Source organism: Notechis scutatus, chromosome 4, assembly GCF_049901735.1.
Source record: "Notechis scutatus isolate UNSWTSFEM ecotype Mainland chromosome 4, rNotScu1.2, whole genome shotgun sequence".
Taxonomy (NCBI): Eukaryota; Metazoa; Chordata; class Lepidosauria; order Squamata; family Elapidae; genus Notechis; species Notechis scutatus.
Genome location: NC_142012.1, coordinates 161983085 through 162002450, shown reverse-complemented (window position 1 = coordinate 162002450; position 19366 = coordinate 161983085). Strand labels below are relative to the sequence as shown.

Below are 19366 nucleotides of genomic sequence, written 5' to 3'. Positions count from 1 at the left end.
CAGTGAAGAGCTAAAGAAAAAATATCTTGACTTCAACTCCCAGCCTTGTTTGGCTGGGGATTTCTGGAAATTGAAGCCCACACATCTTCAAGTTGTGAATTTATTTTTTAAAAAAAACCCACTGCTCTAAATCTTCCCAGATGAACAAACTCCCAGAATAACAAACTTGGAAGGGACTTTGGAGGTCTTTTAGTCCAACCTTTTGCTCAAGCAGGAAACCCTATACCATTTCAGACAAAGGGTTGTCCAGTCTTGAAAGCATTTTCCTGTCAGGAAAGTCCTCCTAAACCTCCCCCCCCCCAAGTCTTCCTTTTAAAAATAAAATCATTATTTAGTCATTGCCTTTTCCCTGGGTTCAACAGGGAACAGCTCTGCCTTCTTACCCGTAACGGCTTTTCCCATATTTGTAGCCTGCTATTATCATTCTCCTCAGTTTTCATTTTTTTGCAGGCTAAGCACCCCCAGCTCCTGTCATGTCAGTAAATGCCAAGGGAGGATGTTCGTCTGAAATGATGCTTGACAGCCTTCCTAGAAAGATGCCATATCTGTCACACTTCTCAATTTAGTTTGTTTCTCAAAAAAAAAAAAAAAATTGTGGAGTTTTTAACAGGTGTCGGCACAGGAAACTTTGTAGTGTAGTTCTGGCTGTGTTTACTCAGTCACAAGTCTTGAATGTGGGAAGCCATCAAGGGTGTCTTATCCAGGCATAATGGCTATGTCTGGAATTAGTTGTGGGACGTCCCCCAAGGGGGCAAATGAGGCGATGAGTTTGTGATTTATTTGTTTTTTAAAAATGTTACTGGTTTTAATTTTTTTTAATCTTATTGTTATTGGTTTTATTCTGCCACACTAGCAAGATCGATGCTAGACTCAATGGTACAATAGGATCATGTAGGAAGTTAGCACCCATCCCTCTTCTAGAAATATGAAATATCCTAGGAAATATTAAAAAGGCAAAATATTTCCCCTAAAAAAAAGAATAGAAACTCAGAAGCAGAAACTCACCTCAGAATTCAGAAGCTCACCCCCACCTTTGTTAATGGGTGGTCCACTAAGGCCTGGGCCAGAGTATTCTACATAACAAAGGCCTCTACCCATCTCACCACCTGGCCTGGGAAGATTGCATCAGCCAGCACTCAGGTGAAGCCAATGTGGTCCAGAAAAAGCCTACAAAGTTAGCTAAGATCCCGCCCCCTGGGAGTCTGACAGCCAATGGGATACATTTCTTACACAGGAACAGGAAACACTAAGGTGGGGCCCAACAGAGGGTATAAAACCAAGGGTCTCTCAGCATCTTGGCCCTTCTTTTCCTTCACCCAACATCTTGAAGCATGTGATCATCCCTTTTCGCTCAGGAGCTCCAAGGCATGTGGTCCTGTCCACCATCAAACCATCTTTCCAAACAGCCTCCATGTTTCCAGTGTCTTTTTCCCCACTTGGAACTGAACCCAGAAGGACATTTCTTCCAACAATCATAAGCGGTTGCATAAAGTCTACTCCTACTTGCTGGCTCCCTGTCTTGAGCCACATTGCACCACCAGCTCTACGAAGGCAAGAAGCCTTAGTGAAGGAGGACAACAAGATCACGAGAAACCCACTTCTTCCTGGGCACACGCTGATCTTTCTTCTCTATCAATTGGCAGGCTTAAATCCAGGAATGTCGGAATATTCATGAACTGGCAGAGACATGGTAACAAGGTCAGCCAAGGAATGGGTATGGCAACTGGATCAGCCAATGAGGGCTGTTTGGAAACTGAAACTAGAAGGAGCCTTGGCATGGCTCTGTATTAAAGCTCCGAGTGCTGAATCTGCAAACTAGTTTGCAACTCTGAATCAAAACTCAAACTGTTCGCTGCTGTTCTCTCCTCTGCTTGTGTTTTGCCTGTAACTGTTACCATGTTGGAAGAATCTGCTGTTGGTATTGTAAGTTGACTTCATGTGTTGTTATCTATATAAAGAAGTTAATGAAAATCCTGCTGAATCAGTTATCAGTGTGTGCTTTCTGGATTTGATTTTCTGCAATGAACTCTGATAAGGAAGCCCTCTCTGGCCCTCACTCAACTGCTGTCTGACAACTTTGACATCAACCCACAGGAGAAAGCCAAATGGGCTGCTGAACACCCAGATGCAGGCAGTTATGTAGTTGACCCTACACAAAAGGTACTGTTCTGACCAAGGCTTCTCGAGACCGTAATTAAGCACACGCTTAGTTAAAACAACTCTTGTTTTATTTCAACGCTGGGAATTATGTTCATTCCCAGCCGGTAATGAGTCCCAAACAGTCCCTCGAGATAAGCACCCACCTTTCCTTCCTTTGAATTGCTGCCAACAGCTAGAGTGCCAAATGAATTATAAAAACAACCAACCGAAGAGCTTCAAGGATTAATCTGAACAGAACAAACGACTTTGCTTCCTGCAAAGGTTTCTTTACCTTTGCATTTCCTTTATGTCTTATTGGAGGACCAATCACCTCCAAGCCTTACTCTTGAGCTGCCCCTTTTGTCTTAGCTTCCCTCATCTTCCAGCAGCTCTGGGCACATGCGCACTGGGAACAGGCTCCCCTGGGTCCTCGGCCTCGCTGCTGCCAAACTCTAGGGGTTCCGGAGGCAGCACCCCACTCTCAGATGGTCTTGGCCCCATCTCTGCATCGGATGCAGGACCCTCATCTGAGTCCTCTCCAGACTCCCTGACTGGTCCCCATTCTTCCCCACTGTCCGATTCTGCTGCCGGCGAACCACAAGTGCCAGGTTTTGACCTTCCCTGCCAGCATTGGTCAACTCTGAACAGGACCCGTACCCAACATGGTTGTTTCCCAGGACTCATTGTTTAAGTGGGGTCTTGTCTCTACCAGTCAGTGTGACTGTAGTGCTCCTCGACCAAATATCCATCCCATTGTGTCCGAACGTCCATCAAGAGCTTACACCGGCCCAATTTCTGATTTTTTTCCCAACATAGACCACCCTGCCCTTAAATGACTGGATGGACTGGACATTGACATTTGAACCACTATAAGTCCATGTATTTGCCGTATGCTAAATAAATAAATTGGTTTTATTATTGTGACCTGCCCAGGGATGTGTTCAAGATGGGCAGCCATACAGATCTTTAGGCAAGTACAGAATGCGACAACTCGCGATGGCCAACTCATTGTTGGGACAACTGACTGCAGGAGAACTCAACAAATACAAAAGTTAAAGTGATTTCAATGGAACCGTGGCCAATAATGATAAAATCAAGAAAGTCGATCCGGAAATAAAAGAGTTATGAAAATTTTGATGAAAATATGGCTGCCAATAATAAAAGTAACGGAATGAAACAATTAATACAATGTTGAATTGTCCAACCTGGGAGAACCAGTGTGGAACTCAGGAGGAATTTACGGACAGTAAGAATGTCTCAAAGGTGCTTTTTTCAGGAGGCAACTGGACTTTCTGGTTTTTTTTCTTTTGAAGATGTTTCGCTTCTCATCCGAGAAGCTTCTTCAGCTCTGACAGGATAGTGGGGAATTCCTTGCAGACAGCCTTTGAATCTCTGTGGATTTTTAGCTATACAATTTGGGATGAACACCCTTTGAATGATGTGGGAGTAGGAATGGATTTCCAAAGGAATAAAATTGCATACAGGAACCAGGAACACTACTCAGGTGACCCTGAGGACACAGATAAACCTCCAAGTGGCCTCAATGACCCTCTAAAAGGATGCAAGGAGTATAAATCCTTCCATTCCGCACCATCCAGTCAGAGCTGAAGAAGCTTCTTGGATGAGAAGGAAAAAGTCTTCAAAAGAAAAACCAAAAAGTCCAGTTGCCTCGTGATAAAGCACCTTTGGGACAACTATGACCTGGATGACAGAGAATCTCTATCTAAAGTAAGAATGATTAATCAATAGAACAGCTTGGCTTCCAGAATTGTGGGTGCTCCATTGCTGGAAGTTTTTGAGAAAATATTTCTTTCTGGGATGGTATAAGGTTTCCTACCTTGGGCAGGGGGTTGAATTAGATGACCTCCAAGTCCCTCCAGCCCTATGATTTTATGATCAAGCTTGCTCATCCCATATGGACCATCCACCGGATTAAAATTCTTGGTGCCGCAAGTCTACCTTGCCTTAATTTTGAGGCATTTTCTTCTGCAAACAAAAGGATTCTCCATGCATTACATCAATATTTGTCTTTTCCCTTTTATCCCCAATTAGATGTCAGGAGAAGGTTGGCTTAGTTGGGGGGGATGCATAAAACTGTCCATTAGGGAGTTTATTCATTATGTTCACATCACTTTATGATTTTTTAAAATGGCTTTTTAAATATATGCCTATATCTCCTAATGTAAGCACACTTGTATACCTTTTCTATAATCTATGGATTTTGCAACCTACTCCTCACTGAAGAATGTAAACTAAAAAAATCATAAAAATTGATTTTTGAATAACTGTTGGTTGTTTCTGGAAAAGCAAATTAGTTTTGTTTGCATTAAAATGCAAGCAGAACCAATTTCTTTACAGTTTCATTCAGTTTTACAATGATTATCTAAACTATGCTGGACCGTTTCCATCATACCAAATACCGTCTTTCCTTCACTCCCCCCTTGTTATTTATTTTTTCACAGAGGGAGGGAGTGAAACCATTCCAGTAAACTTGAAAGCTTTCTTACATCTTACAAATTTTTTTTCAGCATGTATAGCCTATTTTTCTTTCCTTAATGAGCTTCAGTTTCCAATAAAAACAGATCAAGTTATAATTTTTAAAGAGAGCATTTCAAACAACTAAAATTATTTTCATGCAATAAAACCACAAACAGATCTAAACATTTCAAAATAAAAAGAGGTCTGAAGTCTAACTCATGAAGTGACCTCTGCTAAATGAAAATCTCCTAACTTTATAAGAAGTCCGGACAAAGAAGCCATGATTGGAAACTCATCAAGGAGAGAAGCAACCGAGAACTAAGGAGAAATTTCCTGACAGTTAGAACAATTAACCAGTGGAACTGCTTGCCTCTAGAAGTTGTGGATGCTCCACCACTGGAGGTTTGTAAAAAGAAATTGCACAAGCACTTTAGAATAAAATAGAATAACAGAGTTGGAAGGGTCCTTGGAGGTCTTCTAGTCCAACCCCCTGCTTAGGCAGGAAACCCTATAGCATTTCAGACAAATGTTGTCCAATCTCTTCTTAAAAACCTCCAGTGTTGGAGCATTTACAACTTCTGGAGGCAAGTTGTTCCACTGATTAATTGTTCTGTCAGGAAATTTCTCCTTAGTTCTAGGTTGCTTCTCTCCTTGATTAACAGATAACAGATAATCAGAGTTGGAAGGGACTTTGTAGGTCATCTAGTCCAACCCCTTACCTAAGCAGGAGACCTTACACCATTTCTGACAAATGGCACTCCAATCTTTTCTTGAAAGTCTCAAGTGATGGCACTCCCACAACCTCCGAGGGGCAAGCTGTTCCATTGGTTGATTGTTCTCACTGTCAGAAAGTTTCTCCTTATTTCCAGGTTAAATCTCTCCTTGTTCAGTTTCCATCCATTATTCCTTGTCTGGCCTATAGGAGCTTTAGAAAATAGCTTCACCCCTTCCTCTCTGTGGCAGTCCCTCAAATATTGGAAGACCGCTATCATGTCTCCCCTAATCTTTACTAGACTAGCCAAGCCCAGTTCCTGCAACTGTTCATTGTATGTTTTAGCCTCCAGTCCCCTAATCATCCTGGTTGTTCTTCTCTGTACTTTTTCTACAGTCTCAACATCTTTTTTGTAATGTGGTGACCAAAACTGGATGCAGCACTCTAGGTGTGGTCTTACTAAGGCTTTATAGAGTGGTATTAGTACTTCCCTTGATCTTGATTGTATCCCTCTGTTAATACAACTTAGGATTGCATTAGCTTTTTTGGCTGCTGCTGCAAACGGCTGGCTCATATTTAGCTGGTTGTCCATTAAGACTCCAAGATCCCTCTCACAGTTCCTGCTATTGAGCCTGGTTTCACCCAGTCTATATGTAGTTTTTCTTGCCTAAGTGTAGGACTTAATTTTTTCTCAAATTAGTTTCCACCCATTGTTTCTTATCCTGCCTTCAGGTGCTTTGGAGAATGGATTGACTCCCTCTTCTTTGTGGCAACCCCTGAGATATTGCAACACTGCTATCATGTCTCCCCTAGTCCTTCTTTTCATGAAACTAGACATACCTCGTTCCGGCAAACCTTCTTCATATGTTTTCTCCTCCAGTCCCCTAATCCTCTTTGTTGCGCTTCTCTGCACTCTTTCTAGAGTCTCGACATCTTTTTTACATCATGGCGACCAAAACTTGTCTGAAATGGTATAGGATTTCCCACTTGAGTAGGGGGTTGGACTAGAAGACCTCCAAGGTCCCTTCCAGCTCTGTTATTCTTTTTTTTTTTTTTTTGGCCTGTCTACCTAAAATGAAACTTTTTCTTCACTGAATTCCCAGCGCCGCATTAAAAAAATGTTTGCTTTTATACACAGTTTGTGTTTGTTTAATTTGAACAAGGCTTGGGTCAGAACAGCCACTGAGTCCTTCAGGGAGGTTAAGATGATGAGTTTCTACAAAAGAGACAAGTAACTTCACAAATACTATGATGCCATCAGGCAAGTGTCAGTCTTCAAAACCCAAGAAAGACAGGATGTGATTCTTCAGGCAGCTATCTTTATTATTCTTCATCCCCAGACGGAATCTTGCCACACTAAAGCGTGCTAACATTCCCGGAAAGCATTTATCTTTATTTATTTATTTATTTATTTTTATTTATTTGATTTGTCAATCGCTTACAAGATAATAGGTATAAGGATAAACATAGTTATGAATACAAGAAATGAGTACATACAAGAAAAATAAAAAGAATCAATAGGACAGGGATGGTAGGCACGTTGGTGCGCTTATGCACACCCCCTACAGACCTCTTAGGAAAGGGGTGAGGTCGATAGTAGACAGTCTAAAGGTTAAAGTTTTTGGGGTTTGGGGAAAAAACCACAGAGTCAGATAGAGTATTCCAGACATTGACCACTCTGTTGCTGAAGTCGTATTTCCTGCAATCAAGTTTGGTGCGATTAACCTTGAGTCTGTATCTCTTGTGTGCTCTTGTGTTGTTATGGCTGAAGCTGAAGTATTCATTGATAGGTAGGACATTGCAATGTATGATTTTATATACTATACTTAGATTGGACCGAAGGCAGCGTAGTTGTAGGTTTTCTAGGTCTAGAATTTCAAGTCTGGTGGCATAAGGTATTCTGCAACGAGTCGAGGAGTGGAGAACTCTTCTTGTGAAATATTTCTGGACTTTCTCAACTGTGTTAATATCAGATACGTAATGTGGGTTCCAGACTGATGAGCTGTATTCGAGAATTGGTCTGGCAAATGTTTTGTATGCCCTCTGGGAACTCTTAAGGAGGAGCAGTCTTTATCCTCTTTCTTTCACCTGTCTGAATTGAGTTGCTCCTCTGGAATACACCCTCTCCCGCCCTCTCCCGCCTGGGAATCGAACTACATAAGTGATACAAATTCTATGCTTCATAAATCAATATAATTAGTGCTATGATTTCATGGAGAGCCAGTTTGGTATAGCAGTTCTGGTGTCAGTCTAGAAACCAGGAGTTGTGAGTTCTAGACCTGCCTTAGGCATCAAAGCCAGCTGAGTGACTTTGGACCAATCATCAGAATACTGTGAGTTCTAATCCTGCCTTAGGCATGAAAGCCAGCTGGGTAACTTTGTATAGGAGACTGTGAGTTCGAGTCCTGCCTTAGGCATCAAAGCCAGCTGAGTGACTTTGGACCAATCATCAGAATACTTTGAGTTCTAATCCTGCCTTAGGCATGAAAGCCAGCTGGGTAACTTTGTATAGGAGACTGTGAGTTCGAGTCCTGCCTTAGGCATCAAAGCCAGCTGAGTGACTTTGGACCAATCATCAGAATACTGTGAGTTCTAATCCTGCCTTAGGCATGAAAGCCAGCTGGGTAACTTTGTATAGGAGACTGTGAGTTCGAGTCCTGCCTTAGGCATCAAAGCCAGCTGAGTGACTTTGGACCAATCATCAGAATACCGTGAGTTCTAATCCTGCCTTAGGCAGGAAGCCTAGCTGGGTATCCTCCAGCCAATCAGCAGGAGACTGAGAGTTCTAATCCTGCCTTAGGCATGAAAGCCAGCTGGGTAACTTCGCATAGGAGACTGTGAGTTCGAGTCCTGCCTGAGGCATGAAAGCCAGCCGGGTGTCTTTGGGCCAATCAGCAGGAAACTGTGAGTTCTAGTCCCACCTAAGACACAAAGATGAAGTCCGTGCATCTTATAGTGGCCAACGTTGGGAAATTCTGTTTAACGGTTGAAGCAAACTTCCCCCAGACACCTGCAAAACCCCTAAACTGGGGAGAACAGCTGCAAATGGAGAGCTCTTTGTGTGCATGTCCAGAAGATGGCAGAATTGCACCCCGAATGAGACTCAAAAGGCAAATTCGGTCTCTGGCCCTTGATTCCTACACCTCTCAGCTCTTCAGAAAAGGCAGCTTCCTGCTGTTTCCCATAAGAATTGACAAGCAGGGGAGGGATGCCATCTTTCAGTTGGACATCCCAGGGAAGTTTGCTCCACCTGCCAGGCACTGAAGCCTGTTTCTTTCCCAGCTCTGTAAGGCTTCCGTTCAGAACTAAGCCATCATTGTGGTAAATAATTCTCTCTCAAGAATATCGATCTCTTTCTACAGTACCCACTTGGGTGCTCTCCAGGTGGCTTAAATAATAATAATAAAAAAAATCATTTATAGCAGCCCACGATGGCGAAATTGGAGCAGAACCTGGGGAAGAATAACAGACCAGGGCATTAGAAATAGAAGAACAAATGAAAAGTGTTATAGAAGAAATGGCTGAATAGCAGTAATTACTTTTCATCACACGGATAGAAAATTTGTAGCTCAGGGTTGAACTGTGGGGTCCCAGTGTTTGCGGAGATTGGTTGTTTTCTTGCAGACGTTTCATTACCCATCTAGGGAACATCATCAGTGCCAGAAGCAGAGGGTTTGTTTATTTTTTTCTTAATTTCCACATCACGTGGACAAACGTAACTATAGCTTCAACCGGGAAAGCGTGAGCACACTAAACAAAGCTAAGTTTGAAAACGCTAGAGGACTCCTGAAAGTCTGGCACTCTGACAGATCAGCCATCAACAGACACATAAAGATAAACAACATCTACATACCATTCCAAAGAGACAGTCGAAAACCAAAAAAGAAACAAAAAGACCAAAACACTTCCATGTCAGTAATCAACACTCAGTTAAGCAGATATTAATATCAAGATTACTACTAGAACAACAATCAAGCAGTAAACAATAGACCAATCAAGAAACTACCAACTTAGATAAGCAAACTAATAGTAAACAACAACAACCTAATCAAGGAACCTCTAAGACCATTCCAACCAATAGGACAAGCTACTAGTATATAAAAATAAGAGAAAACCCCACTCCCTTCTAGCACTGATCATGTTACCTGATATGGTAATGAAACGTCTGCAAGAAAACAGCCAAGCTCAGGGAGAACCAAGGACCCCAATTTCATATAATCACATGTTGAGATTCAGTCGAGAACCATATTACTAACTTAACAACTGCAATGATTTACTTAACAACTATGGCAAGCAAAGTTATAAAATGGGGCAAAATCCACTTAACAGCAGTAATTTTGAGCACAATTGTGGTCATAAGTTGAGGACTACATGTCAAAACGATTATTTGATTAAGTGTCTAGTAATAATTAAATGCTCTGAGAATTCAAATCCCTGTAATTTTTATTTGATATCCTACCTCTCTGTCTGCACAAGCACACAAGATGGCTTCATCCAAATTTAAAACCAATATCATTAAAAGAATAGAATAGAATAGAATAGAATAGAATAGAATAGAATAGAATAGAATAGAATAGAATAGAATAGAATAGAATAGAATAGAATAGAGAGTAGAGTAGAGTAGAGTAGAGTAGAGTAGAGTAGAATAGAATAGAATAGAATAGAATAGAATAGAATAGAATAGAGTAGAGTAGAATAGATAGAATAGAATAGAATAGAATAGAATAGAATAGAATACTTTATTGGCCAAGTGTGATTGGACACACAAGGAATTTGTCTTGGTGCAAATACTCTCAGTGTACATAAAAGAAAAGATACATTTGTCAAGAGTCAAGAATCATCAGGTACAACACTTAATGATAGTCATAGGGTACAATAAGCATTTGAATCATACTAGGAAACAGTCAATATAAATCGTAAGGATACAACCGACAAAGTTACAGTCATTCAGTCGAGTGGGAGGGGATAGGCGATAAGGAGTGATGAGAAGGTTAATAGTAATAGTAGTGCAGACTTTGTTAATAGTTGGACAGTGTTGAGGACTTATATATTATTTAAGAGGAACCCAAATAAGGGCAGTGAAAAGCTTGATAATAAAGGCATGCTTTTTCATGCTGTCTTGAGCTATGCAGGGTTAGGGTTAGCCCCCAGCAGCCCACCCTCGATCCTGACTCTTTGCCCATACAATGGTCAAGGTGATTTACAGCACTTAAAACGCACATTAAAAAGCTTTATGCTCTTGTAGTGAAAAACGAGGCAACCTTAAAGCTATCGCTGAGATCAAAATCAGTTGGACTAATGGTTAAAAGTTTGAAAAAGAGATGGGTTTTTGACATATTCTTACTGGGAGAAGCGAGAACCATTGCAACTCCTCAGGGAGAAACCTCCACAGCCCGGAGGCACATCGGAGAAAGTCCTCCCTTGTGTGCTAGATAGTCCAGTTCCTGGCAGCAGAGATTCAGGAAGCATCCTCCCTCTGCTGATCTGGTTCAGTAGAGCAGAACAGGGCTGGTTCATATTCATGACTGAGGAGTCCTCGGTGCTTTCTGAGCGTGGTTGTTTCTTTGCGGACATTTCATTACCCAACTAGGTGACGTCATCAGTGATGGTATGAGGGTTTGCTCCCTGCTCCTATACTGGTAGTCCTCAACTTAAGACCATGATGCCTCTGGAGCCCGGGGAGGGCAAAAAACGCCCCCCCCCGCTACCGCCGTGGTGCAGGAGGCTGAGTAGGCCACGCCCACCACGGCTACCCCCCCAGCAACTGGGCAGAGAACCAGTTGCTAAATTTTTTGAAGCCCACCCCTGGATAAAAAGCGAAACTTTTTCCAAAGAAAAAAAAACAAGAAAGTCCAGTTGCCTTTTGAAAAAGCATTTTTGGGACAACCATGATGGGGGTGATTGAGCATTTCCATAAAGCTTTACTTTTTAGCAAAAGTTGCCAACTAAATTACACAAGTGATAGATTAAAAAAAGATTGGGAATAACCAGCAGTAGGTTTTTGTGGGCAATAAGAGCTGGCACCCAGTGAAAGGCATGACTTTTGCATTCTGGCTCCAAAAGGAAAGATCTGGAGATTTTAGTGAAAATCGAACTAGATCCCACCAGCTTCAAACCTGCCCATTTCTGATTTGGAGCTGATTGCAAAGGCGACTTGGTTTCTTTCAAAGATGAAGTTTAAATTTATCACGAGAAAAAGTCCTTCTTCCATCTGGATCCTTTCGTACTGCTAAATTTAGTCTCTCTCTCTCTCTCTCCCTGCCTTATGTCAAAAAATAGGTTTTGCAAAATCATCCCGCGTAATGAATGTATTTTGTTCCGTAAGGTGGGCTGTAGGGTGTTTGCCTCAAGTTAAGCAAACATGCACTTAGCCTGGTTTCTGAATAAACCATCAATGCACATTATGCTCACAATTTGCTGGGTGGCTGCACTCAGAACGTGTTCATAAATATTTTTTATCACAGCGCAGAGAGTGGTTTCAAGTGGAGGACCATAAAGCTCTGTCCTGGGCCCTGGGCCAATTCAAGATTTTTTAATTAATGACATAGATGGGAATGATGATCAGATTTGGAAATATGACACAAAATCCAGAGTATTTTGGAGAGAAAGACACAATTCAGGAAAAGCTAGACAAGCTTGCACAGTGGACTGTAATAAATAAGATGGAATTTGATACAGAGAAATATCAAATTCTGTACCTGGGGGCAAAGGTGTCCCTGAGGCTTTACCTCTGCTAGATGTGACCGACTTTAGGGGGTGGTACCATCTCAGTTTCTTAAGCCAAAGAACCAGCATTGTCCAGAAACATTTCCATGGTCAGGTGACCAGCATGACATCATCCTGCAGAACAGAGCATATGTCAAAACACAGAACACTGTTACCTTCCCTCATATTTATGTGATAACGATTCATCTACAGGTGGTCCTTGACTTAAGGTAAGGGTAAAGGTTCCCCTCACACATACGTGCTAGTCGTTTCCGGCTCTAGGGGGCAATGCCCATCTCCGTTTTAAAGCCGAAGAGCCAGCGCTGTCCGAAGACGTCTCCATGGTCATGTGGCTGGAAGGACTAAACACTGAAGGCGCACGGAACGCTGTTCCCTTCCCACCAAAGGGGTCCCTATTTTTCTACTTGCATTTTTTACGTGCTTTCGAACTGCTAGGTTGGCAGAAGCTGGGACAAGTCACAGGAGCTCATTCCGTTACGCGACGCTAGGGATTCGAACCGCCGAACTGCCGACCTTTCTGATTGACAAGCTCAGCGTCTTAGCCCTTGAGCCACTGCATCCCTCTTGACTTACAACAGTTCTTTTAGTAACCGTTCAAAGTTACCACGTCACTGAAAAAAGTGACTTATGGCCATTTTTCACACTTAACAACCATTACAGCATCCTCACGGTCGTGTGATCAAAATTCAGATGCTTGGCAACTGGCATGTACTTATGACAGTTGCAGTGTCCCTGGGTCATGTGATCCCCTTTTGCGGCCCTCAGATAATCTGGGAAGTCAGATTGACTTAATGACCATGTTACCAACGTAACAGCTGCAGTGATCCACTTAACAATGATGGCAAGACAGGCCATAAAATGGTGCAAAACTCAATTAACAACTGTCTCTCTTAGTAACAGAAATTTTGAGCTGCACTGTAGTGGTAGGTGAAGAATTACCTGCATGTTAGCCTAAGGAAGAGAAAGCTTGGGGGGTGACATGATAGCTGTCTTCGAATAGCAATAGAACTTAGACTTATATATCTCTTCACAGTGCTTTATAGTCCTCTTTAAGCAGTTTACAGAGTCAGCATATTTGCCTCTGACAATCTGGGTCCTCCTTTTACCGATCTCGGAAGGATGGAAGGCTGAGTCAACCTTGAGCTGGTCAGTATTGAACTCCTGGCTGTGGACAGAGTTAGCCTGCAATGCTGCTTTCTAACCACTATTGCCACCGTGGCTCTTAAAAGCCTGTTACAGGAAAGAAGGCATGGATTTATTCTGCAAAGCACCTGAGGGCAGGACAAGAAGCTCATCAGAGGGAGATCCAACCTGTAAATAAAGAGATATTTTCTGATAGTAAGAATGATTCACTCCCTTCTATCCAGGACCTATAGCACATAAGCGTTGCTTCACCAGGGACCGCAGATTGTCTTGGACACTATACAGCCTCTTCACAATCTGTTTTCCTTGCCACCTTCTGGGAGGGGGCTTCATGGTGTGGGAAGAAATATCCATGTGGTTCAGTTCCAAGCCGAGAGAAAGGCACTGGAGACAAAATGGAGGCTAGAGGCTGGAAGCTGATTGGAAAGATGACGTAGTGATGAAGTAGAACCACATGTTTGTGATTCTGGGCAGCTGACCATATGGAATTGAGAGTGGGAGGTATTTATACCTTCTCTTGGGCTTTGCACTTGAGCTTCCTGTTCCTGTGCAAGAGTATGTATTCTATTGGGTGTTGCCAGACTCCCATGAGGCCACGTACAAATCCTAGGCGTTTGTCAGAACTAAGTTTGGTTGACGTTTCTGAGGATGATGCAGTGAAGGGGTTTGTTGGATAATTCCTATTGTGACTGAGGACTAATCCTACCTTTGTTGGATCTTGGGTGAGGGTATTTGCTTATGAATAGAGAGCTATCTCTTTATCTCTTAAGTGCTGGCATCTGCTGTGGGCTATTAAGAAAGGTGGGGGCTGCTTTCTAACTCCAAGAGCATGTTTCTCCATTTCTCATCCAGGGAAACATAACATTCTGCCTTTTTTATATATATTTCTCAAAATAGTCCATTCTTCTAGGAGAGGGATGGGCGCTAACTTTTTACAGTGGCATCTGAAGCAGAACATCCAGATTCAGCCACAGTTTTGTTCCATACACTATCAACCTTGTGAAGTCTCAGGCTTCCTCTTCCTGCTATGTATTCAAGATGGACAGTGATCAATATCTGTATGTACTCATACGTTAGGCTGTAGGTAAATACATAGGTGTTTGTATCACCTGCGGTCGATCTAAGCATAGTTCACAAAATTGTCTGCTACAACGTCTCTTGTCTGTCAACAACTTCTTCAGCTTCAACCACAATAATACACATGGGCAAACAACCTATACAAACTCAAGGTAAGCTGCTCTGAACTCGATTGCAGAAAATACGATTTCAGCAACAGAGTGGTCAATGCCTGGAATGCCCTACCCTAATCTGTAGTTAGAGCCTCAACCCCATTGTCACAGCTTCAGCCTCAAACTGTCTACCATGGACCTCACCCCATTCCTAAGAGGTCCTTAAAGAGGGCGTGCATAAGCGCACCAGCGTGCCTACCGCCCCTGCCTTACTGTCCCCATTTGTCTGTATTTACTCCATTTGTTCTTGTTTATGTTCATACTTATTATCTTGTACATGTTTGACAAAATACAAAATAAATAAATACACACACACACACACACACACACACACACACAAAGCATTGTGGATTCTTTATGCAAGCGGGGAGGTGAGGACAAAATGAAAGGCACGGGACTGAGTCAGATCAAAACCCCGTATGGATACCACCCTTTCAAACCACCCGTGTGAGGAAGGGGCATAACATGGGAGTGAGGGAAGAGGGACAAGCCAGGATCGCAGAGGGAAAAGCTCACCTTGTCAGCTTGTCTTGTTTCTCCGGTGGCCAAGGTCTCCAAAATGCCAAGCTGTCAGCATTTCCCGCCACAAGGCAGCCCCTTTTCTCCCCCGCTTGACTGAGCATCCGAAGCCGTGGAAATGAAAAGACCTAGATCACTAGAGGAAGAAGAAGAAAAAAAAATATAATAAAGTTTTTGTTGTTGTTTTTGTCGCACTGAAAGCCAATCGAGGCATACAATATTTCTGCCGATGGGACTCAGGTTTCCATCCCTTTGGCGCCCTCCAAATTGCATTGGACCACAGCTCCCATCATTCCCAGCCACCGTCTAGAGCAGGGGTGTCAAACTCAATTTCATTGAGGGCTGCATCAGAGTTATGATTAACCTCGGGGGTGGGGGGCTGGGGTTGGGTGTGGCCGGGTTGGGCGTGGCCATCTCAAGGCTCTGTTTTTGGCCATTACGGCTTCCTGCAGCCCTCTGCCACCCAAAACAGAGTGTGGGGAGGCCACCCGTGGGCTCCTTTTTCACTGGCAGAGGGCTGCAGGAGGCCGTCACAGCCAAAAACAGAGCCCGGGAGGGCACGTGTGGCCCTCCCGGGTTCCATTTTCACCGACAGAGGCAACACGGGCTGGTCCTTCATTGTTTTCAGGGTGGCCCCATGGGCCAGATCTAAGCACCCCACCTCCAATCTAGACCAGGAGTGGTATTCTACCAATTTGGCCTGGTTCGGCTCGGTTCGGTCCGTTTTGCCCGAACTGGAAGCTCTGAGGGTCATCTGTTAGCAAACCGGTTCGCTCTGACGATCAGCTGATGGGCCTGCCCGCCTAGGCTCCATACTGACCTTTATTTCCTGTTTTTGAAGCTCAGCTGCTTCGCGTGGCACCGCCAATTGCCACGCGTCAGCTGTCGAACACGCAGGGAGAATGCAGGATTGCAGGAGAAGGTCAGTAGGAAACCCTCTGTGCGGGTGCAAAGCGTGTGTTTGGCACATGCATGTGCAAAGCGCACGTGGGCAAGGAAAGTGCACCCACCAAGCCACGGCCACAGAAAAAGTTAAATCCCACCACTGATTTAGAGGCACTGGGACCCGACACAAAGAATTGGGTATGTCTACTTTAGTGAAAAGAAGGACCAGGGTGACATGATAGCAGCCTTCCAATATCTCAGGGGCCGCCACAAAGAAGAGGGGGTCAAGCTATTCTCCAAAGCACCTGAAGGCAGGACAAGAAGCAATGGATGGAAACTAATCAAGGAGAGAAGCAACCTTAGAATTAAGGAGAAATTTCCTGACAGTTAGAACAATCAATCAGTGGAACAACTTGCCTCTAGAAGTTGTGAAAGCTGCAACGCTGGAAGTTTTTAAGAAGAGATTGGACAACCATTTGTCTGAAGTTGTATATTTTTTTCCTGCCTGAGCAAGGGATTGGACTGGAAGACTTCCAAGGTCTCTCCCAACTCCTATTATTCTGTTCTGTTCTTCTTATTCTGGAGTGGAGCAAGCTGAGAAAAGAGAAGCTGTTCTTTAGAAGAATCACCTCTGTACAGCCCTACGTCTTGTCACACTCAGCACTTCCGTTACCTTCCAGTGTGGCTTGGCAAGACTTCACTCCAATTTGGAAGATGCTGAAACGGCTGATTTCTTGGGGGCCCGATTAGAATGTTAAAGGTCTTTAAGCGATGGACTTTTAATTGTTTCTTTTTTTCATTCATTAAATGCCTTTTAATGCCGCCACCAAGGGGCAGTTTCGCCCTCATGCCAAGGAAGTGTTCCCCTTCCTTCCCCCCCTTCCTCTTCCCTGATCTCCACTTGGAAGGAAAGAGTTAACCTCCAATCCTCAATCTTTGGCTTCTTCCAGTCCTGGAAAGCATCAGCTTTCCTTGCCATTACATCTGTCTTTCCCAAAGACCTGCGCATTAAATGCAAAGATGCCTTTGACATCAGATGCTGCTTGGCTCTTAATAAACATCTGATGAAAAGAAAGAGCGAAGGACCATATGCCAAGGATTATAAATAGGTTAGGCTTAGAGTGGCCACTTTGATTTCAAAGCTGTTTTGTCTGAATACGTCAGATTCTGCAGTGGGCCTGGCTAATGGGCAGGGGACCACATCCTTGATCTTTCCTTTGTCTCAAGAAGGCTGCTACCCCTTTCTGCATGTATACCGTCAAGGCACTTTCCCGTAATTAAAATCTATCGCTTCTCCCTTCCTTCATGGAACTCAGAAAACCATTTTTTTCCTCTTAAAAGTCCTTTCAGGTAGCAATTCAGAGGTGGTATTCAGCAGGTTCTGACCAGTTTTGGAGAACCGGTAGTGGAAATTTTGTGTAGTCCAGAGAACCAGCAAATCCCACCTCTGATTGGCCCGCCCCCCATCTATTTTCCGCCTCCCGAGTCCCAGCTGATTGGCTGGGTCTTCTTTGGTTGCCCTGCACAGGAGAACGGAGCTGGAAAGCAGGTTAGTGGGGTGGGGAGGGAATGGGGATTTTGCGGCAACCTTCTCCTGCCATGCCCACCAAGCCACGCCCACCGAACCAAACCAAGAGAATGGAATGGAATAGAATATGGAAAATAATTGACTAGAATAGAATATAAACAGAATGTAGAAAATAATTAAATAGAATATAGAAAATAATTAAATAGAAGATAGAATAGAAAATAGGAAAGGAAAGATAGGATAGGAAAGGATAGGATAGGAAAGGATAGGATAGAAGATAGGATAGGAAAGGAAAGGAAAGGAAAGGATAGGATAGCATAGGATAGGATAGGTTGCTTTGCCATTGCTAAGTGAATCTCGTTTTTCCCCCTTGCTTCTCAAAAGCCTTTTGGGAAGGCCACAAATAGAATAACAGAGTTGGAAGGGACCTTGGAGGTCTTCTAGTCCAACCCGGTGCTCAAGCATGAAACCCTATACAGGGTGTCCACCTGGCAACTTTAAGATTGTGGACTTCAACTCCCAGAATTCCTCAGCCAGCTTTGCTGGCTGAGGAATTCTGGGAGTTGAAGTCCACAAGTCTTAAAGTTGCCAAGGTTGGACACCCCTGCCCTATACCATTTCAGACAAATCATTGTGCAATCTCTTCCTAAAACTTCACAACTTCTGAAGGCAAGTTGTTCCACGGATTAATTATTCTAATTGTCAGAGAGACAAACATGGTCCAACACCACCGTTCGAAACCTTTAATTCTTCGGCACTCAGCCTTCCTTACAGTCCTTTGCTTTCTGGGGCGGTGCAACTCATCCGGATTCTGCAAAACCTGGGTGACCGTTAGAGGGCAGCAAAAGGACATGCTGATTCACTCTTTAACTCTGTGCTGCCAACTAGTGGCCACTCGAAGTTTTGCAGATATGCTAATTCTGACTTTGGTATTGGACATGAGCTCTACTCTATGCGGTGCATGTACTATACAGACTCTGTGGCTAAGGGACAGGTCAGAGAAGTGAGTTTGAACTACAAGGTGATTTTACTTCGCTTTTGTAAGAAGGAGACAAAACATCCTTGCATGACAAAACATTCTCGGAGTGATATTTCACCATTGCTTTGCCGAAATGCAACACTGCGCTATACCGGTTAACCTAGGCTGAACTGCAAAAAGGTCAAGAAGTCTTCAAACTAAAACCAGGTTTAGCTTGATGTACAAACAAAGGCAGCCATCAAACCTTGAGGCAGGGAAGCTTGCTGAATGAATGTATCCAGGTTTTTGACCCAGACAGATAGTCCTTGCTTAATGACTGATCACTTAGACGGTTTGGACATCCCCAGTGTATTTATGACCCATTTTCGAATTTCTGATGGCCACAACACCCCTGGTCACACTATTGCATTGTGGGCACTCAAGCAACTGGCTTGCACATACAGCTGTTTGCAGCATCTGTGATAACTTGATTATAAGTTTTGGCAAGTTTTTTTTTGGTGGGGGGGCGGTTTTTGGCGTTTAGAGTGAAAACAGGTTTGATTAAAGACCATCGCCTTGTTTAACAACTACAGTGTTTACTTAATGAACAGCAGAAGGAAGCCCAGTGTTAGGCCTCTGACTCACCATTAGGTAAACCTAGCATACAGGTACTCCTTGACTTCCAACCATTTGTTTAAGGACCATTGGAAATTACTGTTGTGGTTCACCGGCAGCCAGCGCAGCCGGCAGAGGTATCGGACAGTGAGGAGGAAAGGGAACCAGTCAGGGAGTCTGGAGAGGACTCGGACGAGGGTCCTGCGTCCGATCCAGGGATGGGGCCAGGACTATCTGGGAGTGGGGTGCTGACTCTGGAGCCTCCAGAGTCTGGCAGCAGCGAAGCAGAGGACCGAAGGGAGCCTGTTCCCAGTGCGCATATGCACAGAGCTGCTAGATGGCGAGAGCAGCTGAAACAAAAGAGGTGACTTGGGAATAAGTCTGGGAGGTGATTGCCCTTCCCATAAGGGATAAAAGTCAGACCTCAATGACGA

At 43.6% G+C, this 19366-nt stretch overlaps 1 long non-coding RNA gene across 1 annotated transcript; it reads right to left on the bottom strand.

The window, feature by feature from the left end:
• Positions 1-8047: 8047 nt before the first annotated feature.
• Positions 8048-15057, bottom strand: LOC148130983 (uncharacterized). The gene is made up of 3 exons (XR_015749135.1): positions 14944-15057; positions 12028-12169; positions 8048-8250 (listed from the first exon to the last, which is right to left on the bottom strand). It is a non-coding gene; the product is annotated as an uncharacterized LOC148130983 (long non-coding RNA).
• Between the last annotated feature and the right edge of the window lie 4309 nt (positions 15058-19366).